This window comes from Gavia stellata, chromosome 1, assembly GCF_030936135.1.
Source record: "Gavia stellata isolate bGavSte3 chromosome 1, bGavSte3.hap2, whole genome shotgun sequence".
NCBI classification, from domain to species: domain Eukaryota; kingdom Metazoa; phylum Chordata; class Aves; order Gaviiformes; family Gaviidae; genus Gavia; species Gavia stellata.
The window spans coordinates 109,419,172-109,435,316 of NC_082594.1; the positions used below are offsets into that span (position 1 = coordinate 109,419,172).

Consider the following 16,145-nt stretch of genomic DNA (forward strand, 5'->3'; position numbering starts at 1 on the left):
CGGTATTTGGATCCACTCACATTTGAAATGAAAAGTTGAGTTTGCTTGTATTGACTATGTAGCGGTGAGTGAAAAATCACATCAATAAAAATAATGTGCCTAATACATTTTAGAGAATTTGATGTTCTCAGTATTTCCTAGTTTCACATATATTAATTAAAATATAGACTTACATTAGTGAATACTTACTTTTTGTTATGCACAGATTCTGTTTTCATTAATACCAGTTCTGAAATAAGTCTTCACTCAGACTTAACTCAGTGAGAAATGTACTATCAGGCCTTAGAAGTGTAACATCACATTTGGGAAGCTACGTTTAAGAGATGCAGTATATAAAATGCATTGACAGAAAGCAACTGTAAATTGGAGGCTGACTGGTATAAGTTCCTTTAAATGGAAAGAAGAGGAATGACTGATAATGGTCAGACTAGTCAGTAGAATCTTCCAACACAATTTTATAAATACTGTAAAATATCTGCAATTCTCTCTGATGAGAAATTAGTATCTGGTAAATTACGATTGTCTCTTAAAAAACAATATTATTTTAAAATATTTTTATTTTCCTTCTCAAAACTGCCTATGAATATGATTCACTTTGTGTTAATGCTACTCTTTATGTAAAACAAAAGCTTTGAGGATACTTTACATGAAGATCAAGGCAATGAATAAATCACTGTTTCATAACAATAGCAAGAGCCTGTTTTGCTGTTAAGCCATTTAACTTAACAAGTAAATAACCTTATAACACAAAACTCTAATTTTGACAGTACATAATAACATTATTTGATAACTCATACCATAAATATACCCATTTTCTGGTTTTTATGGGATTGAAAAAGTAGTGTTCATTTATAGAACAGAGATACACAAATTCTCCTTAAAACAAGAAAGTGGATGTAAATCTTTTAACTCCATTTGGATGCTGAATATACTGATCTCAATAAGAAAAATAGCTAAGGTTAAGATCTTGGTACCTCACAATGTAGATGCTGCTGTTTTAACAGATTCCGTATTCTGCAGATGTTTTCACAGAGCTGAAAAATTTGAGGCAGCTAAGTTTTTTTTAAGGAGATGGAAACTTATAATGACTTGACCAGTTTAGTGATATTTAGGGAATTAATGAGATATTCTATTAATATGTGTCATGTGGAACTGCTATTACACTCTGGAAGGGACCAATAGACCACCGTTCTGTGTCTGGAAGCGATCAGCAGTCAATAACTTCATTCTCTTGTAAAGCACTTAATTTTAAAAGGGAAGAAGTTCTGTAACCTCAACAACTCTTCAATGCATGGTTTGAATCAAAAATATTGCTACTTCTAGCGCCACTGCACATACTGTTCTTATTCACACAAATGTTTAACATTCTTGATTCTAACTAGGAATTTCCCTAAATTAAGTTTTGCGGTAACAGGCTGCAGATTAATTACAGTTCATATAAAAGCTGGGGTTATCTTATTCGTTTTGATTCAGGCTTTTGAGTGTTTTATATTTCTCATTTACGTAAATAAACTGAGCAGAAGCAAAGGAAGGGCACCCACATGAGCTAAATTCTCCATTACGATGACACTGTGCAGTAATAATATGGCTATACTATAATCATTTAGTGTTTGTTGTCTTAGACCAGGCTGAACTAACATGCATCATTAGATACACCACCTAACTGTGTCAGTATTAGGCAGAGTTATGGTTGTCTGCGTGCCCTCACACTGGATTTCCAGTTTATCCTTAGATTTGAATTTTGTGGGCTCCTAATGCTTGAGAGTGTGGTATAGTTTTGAGATGGTTTCAATATGTCTGGAATGTGTGCTACCCTCAAATACTACTCTTCAGACTTACCACTCTTCTAATTTAGACTTATAGTGGGTTTTCTGCTTATAAAAAAAAGAAATTGAACAGGCAATACAAAAACTTACTCCCATGAGGCTTTCTGTTTATTTACAAATATGAAGTTTTGCCTGTAAATCTTTCTTTCTTTCTTTTTCTAAAATAAATTTAACTTCTATGGTCCAATGCACAAAAGCTAATATTTTAGAGTTACCAAAATGTACCAAGGTGAATGAAGCAAAACAATGTGAAGCTACAACATCCTCATATCGTTTCCCCACATCTTTCAAGTTCCCTTTGTTTCTTCCACCTTCCTGAACTCCTCTGCCTACATACCCAGAGCCCCTTCTCTAAGTACAAATGCACAGCCACTACAGTCCCATTCCTTGTAACCTCTCACTTATTCTGTGTGCCTCTTCAATTTCCTTCCTCCTCTTAACATCCTCTTATGCTTCTTATCACATAATAATTTATCCTCCCTTTTCCTTCCTTCATCCCACACAGATACACTCTGTGCCTCTTGCTGCTTTCTTCATTGATTAGTCCAGGTACAAATGTTTGGTTCTGGAAAAGGTAATGAAAAATTACCATTAATTAATCCCTTGCTAGCTCCTCTCTGTTTGGACCATTCATTTCTAAAATTTATGAACATATTCTGCTAAATATTAAAAAAAGAAATTTTGTCTTTATAAAATAACTGACTTCAAAATAATGACTTCAAAACCGGATAATCTATTTTTCATACCTTGCGATCTCTGCTTTGAATAAAACATACAGTTTGAAAATAACTAGGAGACTGTGGCAGCTAGTTCTGCAGTATTTGTTCTGTATTTGGTAAATTTCTTACTAATGAATAAAATCACAGATTTCCAGAAGTTACAAGTTACTTATTTTCAGTGAAAGTTTTGCAGTGATAATCTCTGAGACCTCCCCTTTAAAAGCCCATTCTACAAAACTTGAAAAATGAGATCTTTAATTTACCTTTGAATAGATATTGAATATGAGAGTTTTGGGGAAAAAAAATCTTCAAGAAAGGAAAAGCATTGCCAATCCATTATTTAAAAAGTAAAGTTTAACTAAGAATTTTCTTTCTTTAAATATTTTCACACCGCACCTCACTGACTTGTTGTTGAAGCATTTGAGTTCAAGTTCCATTAAAAAATTCCTTACCAAGCAGGTTTTGCAGACTTGCATTAAATCTCCGATGAAGCTTCTGAGTGCAAGTTCAAAGAAATTAAAGGCCAAATCAATATAACTGGAAATCAGCCTTGCAAATCATGTTGCCTACTAAGAACTGTCATTAAATTAGAGTCAAATCAAATTACACAATAACGAACAACAGCCGCTCCTCATGTATGAGAAGGTACCCTTAACACAAACCTCCACCCTCCCGAAGATGCGCGCAGCCCGATGTTTGCTCTGGACTTCCAGGGTCGCCCCTTGGCGAGGATTCCCACGTCCTTGGCTCCCAGCTTAGGGAGCTGTGCAGGCCCAGCCCCGTGGCCTTGAATCACAGCCCTTATCCGCTTTGGTATTTCCAGCAGCTCACACAGCTAATAAATAATGCATTCATTAGGCAGACTGCATGTTTACTTCCATAGACCAATACTTGGACTTTTTTAGCCAAAAAACCCCAACCTGACTCATAGCTATGCTCGATTCCTTTCTTTTGGGCACAATACTGCCCGTACCTGTCCTTGGTGGGGCGCTGAGGCAGCAGCAGCCCCTGTGCCTGTGAGAGTCAGCCCTGCCCCAACAGCACAGAAGGACTTCTGGGTGCCCCTGGTATGACGGTTCCTGCTGCTGCTAAAGGCAGAGGCATGAGTGCCCAGGCAGTGCTCCCTGCCAGCACTTGCCTTTGCAACAGAAGACTGGGGACAACACAGTCTCCCACTGCAGACAACTCCTCCTGCAGTGCAGGGCAAGAGGAGGGAAGGAGTCGTATGCCCCCTTCAAGCACCTGCATGGCTGGCAGCAGCATCAATAGGTGTATCAGGTGTGCAAATCGCTTTCTGTTTAAGTTGTTGGCCTCAATCTGGACACAGCATAAAGCTTTAAACTGAATTTTAATTTTACTAAATATTACTAAACACTCAAATTTTTCAAAGCTGCACATGTTGTCTCTAAATACATTGTTTATGTTGTCTTGCTTTATAACAGCAAGAGGAGAGAAAGTAGGGCACTATTTTCTCATAAAAGTGACTAAGAATATATTGGCACTCCATGTTTAGGTAAGTGTCTCACATTCAGAAGCACGACCTAGAGGTAGCACCAACCAGTTTATATATTTAACGTCCTGCAATTGGGTCACTCATTATGAAGCTTATGGTCAAAAAGCTTTAAAAATGCCTTTGCACCTGAAGTTTCTCTTTTAAAACTTGCCCACATGTTGCAAATCAACAGGATGCAGGCTCCTAAATGCCTAAGACATCTTGGGAAAAAGGTAGGATCACTTCAAAATGTTACATTAAGTATGAGTTACCTTCTTAGAGTTGTCACTAAAATTTACATTTTGGCCATTCTGATACAGTTATACTTCAAAACTTAAATAATAATAAAGATACCTCTAAATTCTTTTTATATCAGAAGCTAAATGTTTTAGAAGAACAATATACTTTACAGTATTTTATAATAATGACTCTCACAAACCCCTTTATCACCACAGGAATCATGTACTTCACAGGTCACATACTGAGTAAATGCCATCTAAAGACAAAAATACATTTTTAGCAAAAACCTCCCTGCGGCTGTAGGCAGACTGCCAGCTGTGGCACTTCAGATGGACTCGAGCAATGCAGTCTCATCTCCAAGTTTGTATGGGCCATAATCAATATAGGCTGACTACTACTGAGAGTTTTCAGACACTGCCTTCCTATACAGCCAGCGATAAGACCCAAGGGCAATACATGAATTAGGTGGTCTGAGCTTAGTTCTTTACAATACACAACGTGGAAATAAGTATTTGGGCACTAGAGTTGAAGAAATTAGAAGTGAATATGGTGAGATAGATACTGTTGGATAAATCTAGCCTAACTATAGATCAAAAGTTACTATCATTTGGACAAAGGAGAAAAGCACATTATTTAGCATAGAGCTGAATAGCTACATTGGTCCACTGCTCCCCACACACCAGCTCTCAAAGATGTCCTTGCACAGTGACACCAGCTTCTGCAGCGGTCATCAAACACGAGGGTCTGGAGGCATAGCTGCTGCTTGAACCAGCTTTGCCACTAAGATTGGTGACCTTGGCACAACATCCTCAAAACTGCCCTGGCTATCCTTCTGCACAGGCCTGCACTCTGCTGTGAAAAGAAGCCCTTTTCAGCAGCTCAGTTACAATTTAGTCCAACATAGTTTAAATCATACTTTAATAAAAATTCTACACCCCTAAAATCCTCCTCCCCATAAACCACTCAGCTAACACAGGCGAATCTGGGGGTTCAAAGAACTTACAGAGTAAATCCCCTTCAGCTGTGTAAACTAAGTGTATTTGGGCTTTTTGAAGAGGCAGAGAGGCTGGAGATGGAAATACCCTCAAAAAGTGCAGGATTCATGGGACAAGCTATGGTATAGAATAGCAGTCAAGGATCCTCAAGCCAGGACACATGAATACTAGAGGCATGTTCAAGCCATGTCTCCAGCTCTCCTGGTCACAAGCTACCGTGGAATCTACTTTCAGACCCAGACTGAACATCTTTCTTGGGCAACTTTCCAGGAAGCCAACTATTCAGAGGGATTTAGCACGCTCCAAATGCTAACCCTAGTCTAAAGGGGGAGTTCTTTCAAGCGATGGTGAAGTTATCGTGGGAAAGTTTCCGTCTGATGATTTCTTCCTAACATGGGAAGTTAAAAAATTTGTCTCAGCAAACTAATTGCAATGAACAAGATGAAGAATTTTGGGGTTGTATTCTTTTTTTCATGTCAGTGTAGTGCTATGCAAAACCCCCAACAGTACACATACATAAACATACATATAAAGCATTTCCGAGACTGACAGTCATCTTTTCTCAGCTGTGTAAATCTGTTTTGATAATTCAGTCACCACAAGACTGGGTACACGTTAGGGAAAAGTGAGCCTTATAGTGCTTTTACTGTCCAGGGACTTTGCTTGAAAAAAATTACAGTCACACAGAGTTTGAGCAAAGTCAATCCCACGATCTCAAGCCAGAACTACAAAGGTGACAGTACCAAACAGCTTATTCTCCTTCCTAAGTTGGAGAGTCATAACGGAGAGGCCTCATGGAAGATTTGGTTTGAGTAAGCTTTTGCTTTCTGCTAACCTTATAAACATGACAGTGATCCCACTCTTCTCTCAAGCCATCATGGTATTCCCTGCCCATTCCTGTTGCCAGCACATCTGCAATGTTCTACATTCTCTGCCATGACTATCATGAAGTCAGGAAATGAAGAATCAAAAAAGGACCAGTGGAGGAATGTGTGTAAACCAAAAGTATACGGAGACAGAACAAGAAAAATGAAAGGACCTGCGTTTCCCAGATAATCCACAGTTAACTCGGATAAATCACTCTCAACCATGGAGATAAAGCTTTAGTTGAGGAGACTCATAACATTCAGATAAAGGCAATATAGGCAGAACATATGTATGTTAACTACATACAAGAAAATACAAAATGTACCCCCCCACTTTTCACAAAAGCAAAGTAGGCAGTACACAAGGCTGTTCTGACTCCTAGAAAAATGATTAGTCTGCTATTCTGTATCTGTATCCTTTTGCTGAGTCTCTTGGTGCAATGGTTGGAGCATATCAGCACCAGCCTTAGTCAAGCCAGACAACTACATTAGTCAGAAAGCCTCCAAGTACACTTGTTTCAGGGTGAGATCTTTCTATTCAAAAGGAGGTGCAACAAAAGCAGTAGAGCACAATGGGGTCCACGCCTATTTTTCTGTAAGATCAAGTAACATGTCGATCACATTTGCAAAAGAAGGGATAAGGTGACAGGAGACAGGTATTTCTGAACAAATGAGAATGTCATGCTAGAAAAAGAGAGGCATGATCTTTGACTTTTTTGTTCAGATTTTGCGAGTATTCTTGAAAAGACTTGATCAATGTAAGGCTTGCTCTTGCTGTTTCTAGAAGTAGTATGAAAGAAGAGGTGGAGGGAACAAAACAAAGTAAGAATTTGCCTGAAATTTCCATATAAATGATATCATTTACAATAAAACACAGCTGAAATATCCAGAAGCCTTGCACAAAATTAAACTCTACCAAAAAGGTCACTCTGTAGTAAACATTTTTACTACGTGAGAAAAGACAAAGCTGAAACTATTTAATTCTTCTGTACTATGTAATGCAAAAGCATTAGCTTTTCAATCTTGTATTTAACTGTGCTATAAAAGCAATATTCACATTTAAACAGGGTCTGCCAGATGTATTTAATTTTAGTTTTATTAAAAATACCAGAAGCTGCTCTCAATAGATAAATGAATGTCATATGAAACCACATCCAAAAAATTTGAAAAATTTCAAGTGCACTTCTATTCCAACTTTATCAGTTAAGCAACCTATCACAGGTCTCTTGCTGAAGAGTTTCAATAAACAAGTTTTAGAGATTACTAAGGGCTGTTTGTCATTTTCAGAGGACAGATTTGCACGGAAAACCTTTTCCAGGATTGCTTTTAAATATTTTACCACATTCTTTACCTAAAAATCTCTAAAGAACTTCAACATTTTTGAAGAGAAGAGGAAGTTAAATGAAGCATGAGACCAAGTGAAACTCAGCATTTTCTTTTGTTGAAGTGGAATGACAAAAACAGAAAGTACATCAGCTACAGAGAAAAAGACATTCTATAATCATGTTCAACTTTCATAATGTAAATCTATAGGACTATTTATAACAGCTTAAAATACACCATATCAACTATATTGACCCATTTTCACTCATATGTATTTGACTGTTCTGTGCTATTTCAACAGCACAAAACTACTAAAAACTTGCTTTACCTGCTCTGGCAAACTGGATTAACGGCAGCTTTATTCCACGGCAAGGTCTCAAAATGGCTGGGCCCAAAACACCCAAGCTCTGTTAGTGCATCCGACCCACAGTTATTAACTCAGAAATGTCCCTTTAACTCTGTTTTCTTTGGACATGCCTCTGGACACAGGCACTGTGGGCTGCAGCAGGAAATCCAAACTCTCCCCAGCTCTCTGAAGCGACTTAGCTCTTAAGGCAAACAGGATCTGGCATTAAAGCGGGTTTTCACCATGCTGTAAGTTTCTGTGTTGGGAACCATGGTTAAGGCCTTGGATTACTCTTAATCTTTACCAAGGAAATTGTGGCAAGCAAAAGGATGTTGGGCGAGTCAGCGTCTCTGCAGCCAGTTTTTTTGTAGGACCAAACTTGTGAAACGCTGAGGACCTGTGTCTCCCAAAGAAGCCACTGGGAGTTGCAGATCGGTTGGATCTCAAGATTTGTCCAAAAATATCCTAATGGATATTTCTTCTATATGCAAGAAGCAAAGTAAAGGTACAAGGATGATAACATTATGGCTTACTGATAGGAGCAAACACTGTTAGATGGGCTCTAGATTGGAACACATCCATGTGTAGCCATGTTACAAAGTGCATGTATTTCCTACAGAAGCAACATAGCAATATAATGCTGAGTACTACGTGACTGACTAATATTCCAACTGCACTGTAAAGGTAAAAAATGCCAGACTTCGCCTAAAACAGACAATATGTTTTATGACTTTAAAATGAAATCACAGAAGACCTAACTCCATCCAGCTGTTCTTAATAGAGCTTTTTTTCCCCTTTGTTTTTCATTCTCTACCTTAATCCACTTCGAAATTAACTCACAGTCTCATTCATTTTTGCTCGTAACTTGATAACTCTTACCAAAACAATGTATTGCACATTACAGGGTAAAACCCCTAAATTAAAGAACAGACAAAGAAATACAGAAAATGTATATTCATTAAAGCAGGTGATGCTGCAATGAAAATTTGCATAGCAACATGCAACTATGCCTGATAGAATAACAAATCTATCATGCATTTGAAGGACAGATGAAACATTCCCACATTTTCTGCATCAGTCATTTCTATTCAGTTCAACTTAGTATAAACAATCCCCCCTATTTTGCAACTAATTGAAGAATTAATATAAAAAGATTGAACACCTGTTGCTCTGTTGGCAGAAAGCAGCAATTACACTGTTTCTTTCCAGTGGACTTAAACTACAAAACAAAAAAATTTAAAATAGAAAAGGAAGAAAACATACTGGTGACCAGGGTCCTTTTGAATCCACAGAGGATATTACAGATTTTATTCAGATTATGAGTGGTCCGTGTTAAGCTTCATCAGCTGATGGAGGTCTCCTCTCTATCACCCCATTTAGCCACTGCCCCCTTAAGCATTTTCGATTAGCTTGGAGTAGCTCTGATTCACTCAACCTCCTCCTTCCTCTCCCACACACTTTAAGACAGACTTAAAATCCATTGTACATCCACCTAACTGTCATGCAGATCCTCTTTACCAATTTCCTATTACAAACATTAATCACTGAAAATAAATGCTATTAAAAAGAGAGACTAAATCCATTTTCATCTTCTCTTTTTATTCCTTACCTAGGAAAGTGGTTAGGCAAGCCTTAAGCTGAGGTAGAAAGAGTCAAACATAGGGACCTGTAAGCAAGTGATTTTTTGAATAGGCAGAACTGAAAGGAAAATAATAACCAAAACACAAGCAAGCATGAAATCCACTTAAAATAAACATTCTTAACTTTCCTTGCTGATGGAAAACCTAACAATTAAACATTGGAAATGTCAAATACTTTGTTACGGTCACCTGCAATAAAAGTAAAGCAAGAAATGCAGGGGTTCAAAATACCCTGGAGAAAGACCTATTTGCTGTTAACTTGGGAGCTCTAGGACCGCAGCCCTCACCTCTGCACAGGACAGCCACATTTCACCCTCTCCTCAGCCCACGGGAGTCTGGCATGCCCACAGCTCACATCAGTGGTGTCCCCCTGACCACAGCACCACAGGGGCATGGCTCAGCTCTTTTGCTTTATATCAGCAAACCTTAAATCAATTTCCGGCAAAATTATCACTACTGCTATTATTAATTATAAATTATTAAGTTCTACTCCTTTTCCCTTTTTATGGAAAAGTACTTGGAAACAGACAGTATCAGCTTTTCCCCAACTATTTTGGAATAAGCATCACTGTCTGGTCCAGATGCTCCTACTTTGGCAGTAATGCCTTCCATCACACTGAGGAGACCTCATCTTTAAGGTCATTTTCAGAAGCCGGCCCCACTTAAAAAATCATGGTGGATAAACAGGCACAGTCCTTTTTCCTTTTCCCTCCCATTTCACAGCTCTTCCTGGGAATGGCTAAACTGCGAAAACACTCACTATTTTTTCTCTCTTTGGTAAGATACATGCTTATGGAATGTACACATCTCAAGGGATCTTTTTCTTTTTCCAAAATAAGGACGACTGAAAACCAGCATGAAATGGGAATGCACAACTTGGGGCATAAACCTTCACAAGCATGTCTTCATCTCCCTATTCAGATTGGGATCAAATACACATTTTTTTGCCTTGTTGCATTCTGGTATTGCTTTTTTTAAAAAAGCATGCCAGACATACAGGCAACGCAGGGGTGAAGGCACCCAACCTGCATGGGTGAAGGCACCCAGCTCTGGGACCTGCTGCTGCTGCTGGTGCCCAATGCTTTGGAAACCACTCGCATCGGGAATGTGACTTCTTCAAGTCCTGCTGAGTTAGGAAGATGCGTCAGAACTTCAGCTGGGGCCAAAAATGACAAGGGCATTGTGGATCAGGGTCAGGCTGACATGCTGTGTAAGGACACGGATGCTGAGACCCCAGAGCGGGATTAGGCTGAGCGGCACATGAATCACGACACGGTGGAAGCGCAGGGGATCTGTGTTCATAACACTGAGTTGTGCAGGCACAAAGAAAGAATATCATAAATCCAAGGAAGATCAGGATCAACTTGTGACACTGCCAGCTGCTATCCAAGCAGCAGTGTTGCAATATTTTTTGGAAAGTATTATAAGGACAGAAAAATTTGTTCTTTTCCCTTTAAAAAGAATGTGCACCTATATAACAACAGCAACAAAAATCAACTGTGCAGGATAAGCTATTTCTATGAAGAAAGAATAAAGGGTTAAATACTTGATATTTTTCTGAATTTATAAATCAAAATAAACTTTCAAAGCTTTCCTGTTAATGGAATGAAAATCATCATCAGTCTTTCCTCAGTGTCTGCAGTACAAAGTCACAGTCCATTAAGACAAGATGTTAGCATTGTTCATAACAGGATGTGAACGAAATAATCAAGCAATCAGGACATCAGTAAAGCCTCAGAGTGATTATTATGTACAGCCATGACACAATACCTTTTTGCATACTTTCCCTGATCAGATTAAAGTGGTGATGAATTCCTCGATGGCTCAAGTGTGCTCCAAGGAAAGCTAGAAGGTTGTACAGTTAACTCCCAGGGTGTAACTCTAAACCATACAACCTACTACCTCAACCCGGATGCACACAGCTTCCAACGGTGACCATAAAGTCGTCTTCACTTCTTCAGCCTTTCTTTGAAATGTGACAGAAGCCACAGGCTTATATATTTCCCATTGGGGTAGGTTTTCAACTGGAGTTATTCCCCACTTTTCAGATGATAAGGCATATTCTTAGATAGATTTTTCTAGTGCAGAGATAGAATTTCTGTTCTACCCTGTTTGCATATGTATAAAGATATATACATGTGTGTTTTATGTGTATATATACACATACATATTTGATAGGAATTATGCAAGTCCAACTACATTTCTGGAAATAAATGACCATTTGGTCTTATTTTACAATAAAAATAAAATATAAATCTCTTCTTGTTTTTTTCTACATTTTTTGAATGTAATACCATGTAATGGTACATTTAATAAAGTCAGCAAATGGTATCTCCTACTCTCCCTCATTGGAAACCCTACAATTCCCTCACATCTCTCTGTAAATTTTAGTAAGATATTATTCCAAAGGTGCTTAAGGCAACTGATAAAAGAACAAATCACTTAATCAAGTTTGAAGATAAGGCAAGGGACAAGAGAAGCATTCCAAAAACAATATATAGTTTTCTACGCTCACTCAGGCTTGTTGTCAAAAACCACTGCATTGCGTGCTACATAAACTTTTGCCAGATCACCATACTGACACAGACCCATAGAAGCGAGCTTGTGCAGTACGTTTCAACACAAGATCGGATCTACGGGTTTATGCCAATTGGCATCATTGATTAGCATTTTCCTTTTAAAGTGAGATGCAGAAGACTTTAAACAAACAAACATATGAAGCAATGTAAGAACAAGTATTTAAGAGAAAAAATATTACCATCTATTGCAAAGAAGGCTACTTCAAACTTAACTGCATAAATGGTGGATGCACCAAAAAAACTAGAGACTTGTAACTGTTTTTTGAAAAAGGAAGAAAAAACACTTTTTTTACAGATTGACGGCACAACATTGTCTTCTCTTCAGCAGGAATTAATGCCCTTTTGCGCACACTTTGGCTTACCAATGAACTCTCAACTCCCAACAACTTGCATCTGTCTATAGTATGCACACAGCAGGCAAGACTGGAATCCATAATTGGACGTGATACAGAAGTGAACAATACAGGTTTGTCCATTGTGTCTGAGCTCCTATCATGTACTACAACCCAAAATAAAAATCACCCCACCAAATCTGAAAAGCAAGGAGGCACACTGGAGTGCAGCTCCCCTACAACATTATAAAGACTGCTTAGCTATTTCTTCGTACTACAGGGCATCTAAGTACTGCTTGACAATAACTTGTTGATTAAACAATGCCTATTAATCAAAGCAAAGAAGTTAATTTGTGTTTGATTCACTAATCCTCCCATCAATGCTATTCCCTAGTAATAAGAATGCAGGGAGAAACACAATCTTGCAAAACTTCAGGGTTAACTCCTACAACAAATACTTTCTTCTTGTGACCGGCAAGCAGTACAATACAAATTATCACTCGCTGAATGTAGGGTGTCCTACACAACAGACTGAAAACAGGTCCAGTAATTCAGAAAGGTGAGACACAGATACAGTTTTCTAATTTACATATTCTAAATTAAAGCATCAATAAATACTGCATCTTTAAGCATAGTATCTGACACACCAGAATAACTTGTAACAATATAGCCACAAATGCATTTGTAAAATATAGGCGTAAGAAGCAAGTATAATGTTAAAACCAGGTGCTACAGAAAAGTCTCTTATGATTTTAGCAGGTTACTGAAATCTGTATCTGAGTAAGATTTTAATGCCTGCCTTCCACTAGTTCCCACTGAAGGCCTAATTCTGCCATCACTAGTCGGGCAAAACTCCTTTCAAGGGAATAAGTGCTGCCAATAACAAAGTTTTTGAATCAGGGCAATGCTTCATTTTCTTGCAGACTGCAACATGTATTTCTAGTTCAGTAATGACAGCTGAACATTCGTAAATGACATTTTTTTTCTTTTTTAATTTAGTGGATTAAATCTTGCATGTTCAAGTGTACCCTTTTGCATTTTAAAATAATGTTAATTTATTTTCTAGAACAGTCTGCTTTAAAACTGCTTTCACTTTATATAACTTCTTCAGCATTCAGAAGGAATGATATTTTTATAATTGTTTTCTGCTGACACTGATGGGATAGAATATGTAAGACAAGCACTCAAACTAGAATAGTTATCTTAGTATCAGAAATAAGAATGCAGACTGCATATATAATTTACTGAATGATTGTAATAAGTGCTATAAAATTGCTTCTCTGATTTTCTTTCTTTTTTTTTTTTTGTGAATAGAAGAGATATTCCACACTTCAAAAATAATTGGTCACTGCAATATAGTTATATACTAGCAAATAGATATATACATACTACAAATATACTAGCAATATAAACATACTAGTAAATATATATGTGTTAAATATTTACTAGGCATAACATGAGAACAAATTCTGTATTGAACTTTCAATTAATTCTAAAGCTTCATGGAAACATACTGTATAAAGGCTGCCCAAATTGCAATATTCCCAACAGAAAGCAATCAGAACAAAAGTTTAATACATATCTGTGAAATTATATTTTTAGGCTCTCTTCAGGAAAGAAATTCTTTTAAAGCTAACCTGCTTCACGTTCTTGCCATTAACTTTATTTTTTAACAAAAAAACCCCAAAACCATTTAAGATCACTGCATTACCTTCACTGAATACTGGTATAATTAACTTCTTCAGTTTCCTTTTTCATTTTAATTTTTTTTTCTTTCACTAAAACAAAAAAAGCGAGAGAAAGATTTTGAAATATCTGTTTTATGTGAAATTTTTTCAAAACAACATGAAACATACACAAAATCAGTAATTATGCTTTTAAGGTATAAAACCAACACACTGCTGACGCCTCTCTCAGGGCCATGGGAAGACATGCTGTGAACACGCACACTTTGGCAAAGGGACTATTTCATTTAGTATTTCCTAGTCTTTTTTCACCCCACAAATATTTTATTTTTATTAGGAATTCCAGAAGGGAAGGAGCATCCTTCACAAAAATAAATATCTTTTATCAACTAGTGCACATGATGAGGTAATTTGGTATGGAACTTCATAAAAATACTGGGATAAACTAAATGGCTTAAATCAAGAAATGTTTACAAAACTTTACAGGGAAAAAAAAAGAAAAATATGTGATTACTATGACCAGTTATAGAAATTTTAGAAGTTCTTTTAAGATAATGCAAGCCTTGGTTTCTTAACAGACTTAGGTACTAATGACATACGTAATTATTCTAACAAAACTATTGGGGAGGGCAGTATCACCGTAGATCTAAGAAACACTTTCTGGTACAAAATGGGTGAAGGGAGGTATATGTGTCATATACATAAGGTCTCCATTCAGCAATTTCCCAGAATTCATTGCAGAACAACAAAAATATAAGGTAGCAAAATTAGCATATAATCTTAGAAGTTACTGTCTAATCAGTGATGTATAAAAAGTGAAGCACACATTAAAACAATTCTAGTTTGTAAAGTCATGATATATTCATAAAGCTTTTTATTAGACAAACACCTATCATGAACATTTTGAAAAAAAATCATAGTTTCCGATGAAAAAGACACTGTAAGTTTCAAAGTAATTTCCAGCTGAGTACATCTGTATTTTTAACATAAATTAGAAATGCTAGGAAAATATTAAAAAAAAAAAATCCAAAATACATAAAACACCAATTTGGCTGAGCTTTTCAAAATCTGTCAGTCAGAATGAATTTTGTTACACACTCTTCTAATTGCCTAGTAATATGTTACAATAGACAGACAACTGCTTGAAGAAAAAGGCTCTAGTAAAGCGTCATATGTTCAAAACTTACTTTAACTCTGCATGCACTTATCACAAACATTCTGAATGGATATCTTAAATACTGTTTTCAGCTATTCCTGGACAAGTGCTGCTTTACCGAACATCTTAAAATAGTCACTGTTACTAGCTGTAAAGCAGGCTTACTTCATGAATGTCCCAATAATGTGCCTTTTATTCCAGTGCTTATTACACTGATTTCTTTGTAGTGGTTTTAGATACAAATTGTAAGAATTGTAAGAATATGAATTAACTCAATAATAACTTTAATATACTGGCTACAAGAGCTATCCTTTCCTACAGTTTAACGCGTTTCTTTTTTTCTCTTTCCCTCTTTAGAAACTGAAAGCATGAGTCACACTACAAAAAAAAGAATTTATTTTCCTTAGCAACCAGATCTAAATACCCACAACTTTCTTAGCGATAACCAGAGCTTAGACTGAATAAATGTAACATTAAGGTCTTTGCATAACTCCAGTGCTTAGCTAAGACAAAAATGTGCCTAACCACTTATTTCTATAGACCCTCAATTTTTTGTTTACTTTCTATTTTTAGCAGTATTAGATCAAACACACCCCCAAAAAGTTAGTTTTAAAAAGTGTGAACAGCTGACTACGTTAAAATTAATACACAAGGACTCAGTTTCAAAACAACATGTTTAAAACGGCTTAAAAAAAGAAAAAGAGGAAAAAAAGGAAAAGAAGCTATACCTGATATGAAAGGTACGTTTTCACCCAGTGCCAATACTGCTATATGAGAAATAGTGAAACAAACAAACAAACAAACAAAAAATTCATTCCTTCTTTCCTTTTTTTTTTTTACTAAAAGAATCAATCTCCTAGCCTCATTTTGTTACACTGTTTTAAGAAGCTCTAACACATCCTGATGTCTCTGTAGTGAAACATCATGCCAGATTTTTTTTTTTTTT

General features: G+C 36.8%; 1 long non-coding RNA gene across 2 annotated transcripts in view; it reads right to left on the bottom strand.

The window, feature by feature from the left end:
* Positions 1-16,145, bottom strand: part of LOC132317855 (uncharacterized) — a 102,828-nt gene that overhangs the window by 23,500 nt on the left and 63,183 nt on the right. For both annotated transcript variants that reach the window (XR_009484245.1, XR_009484246.1), the window contains exon 4: positions 14,070-14,136. This is a non-coding gene — a long non-coding RNA (uncharacterized LOC132317855). The remainder of the gene's footprint in view (positions 1-14,069; positions 14,137-16,145) is intronic.